We start from the raw sequence: 1040 nt of genomic DNA, 5'->3' as shown, positions 1-1040 counted from the left end.
AATTAATCACCATAAAAACTTCCCGGTTTCCACGTGGTTCATTTAAGCTTAAGTGAAGATTAACTGCTCAGAGTAAAAGTTGCCCTACTATGCTTCTCACAGACTGTACCAGTCTACTTTGAGCACTGACAATCAGAACTCTCACTTCCTCTTTAGATACAGAATCAACCTAATGCCCATCAACAAATGAATTGGGAGGGAGGACGATGGAGCAGTGGTGAGGTACGACACTCTGTGAGGCTTCTCACATGGGAAGGCTCTGGTTTCGTAGTCTGAAACCCACCTGAACACACCAGGCATCTGGCTGGCTAAAGCAGGGGTGGATCACAGAGTCAGGATCTAGCGGGTGCTGTCTCTCTTGTCTCTCTCTTCTCTTTCTGTCTCTCACGTTGATGGAAGAAATAACAACAACAACAAAAATAAATAAAAAACAAAACATTGGGGCCAGCAAGTAGTATGATGATGGTTAAGGTGTTGGACTCCCACACGGTCAACTGTGATTTAGGTCCTGGACCTGGCGGCTTGCTTTCTCACTTTTCTCCCTCTCGTTCTCTCTCTCTGTCTCCCTCTGGTGAGTGCATGTGTCCTATAGCAAATTAAATAATAATGATAATAATACATTAGTCATTCCTTAAAAATAAATGAATTGATAAAGAAAATGTAATATACATATATACAATGGAATATTGTGCATCTATTAAGATGAAGGAAATCCAATCATTTAAGGAAACATGGATGAGCCTGAAGAACATTATGTTAAGTGAAATATGCCAGGAATGGAAAGAAAAATACCATATATCCTTCCTCACATGTGGAAATAGAAAAAAAAATGACCTCATAGAGATAATTGAATGATTTCTAGCAGCTGGGAAGGATTGGGGCCGGTGTGATAGAGGGATGTTGAGGAATGAAAGCAAAATTACAGATAAATAAAGGTACACAAGAGAAAAAAATTATAGTGTTATAAAATACAGTAGAATACATATAGTTAACAATTTACTGTATATCTCAGAGTTACTAAAAGAGAGGCTTTTGAATGT

This window comes from Tupaia chinensis, unplaced genomic scaffold (assembly GCF_000334495.1).
Source record: "Tupaia chinensis unplaced genomic scaffold, TupChi_1.0 Scaffold140763_1, whole genome shotgun sequence".
Lineage (NCBI taxonomy): Eukaryota > Metazoa > Chordata > Mammalia > Scandentia > Tupaiidae > Tupaia > Tupaia belangeri.
Note: the sequence above shows the minus strand (reverse complement) of the source record.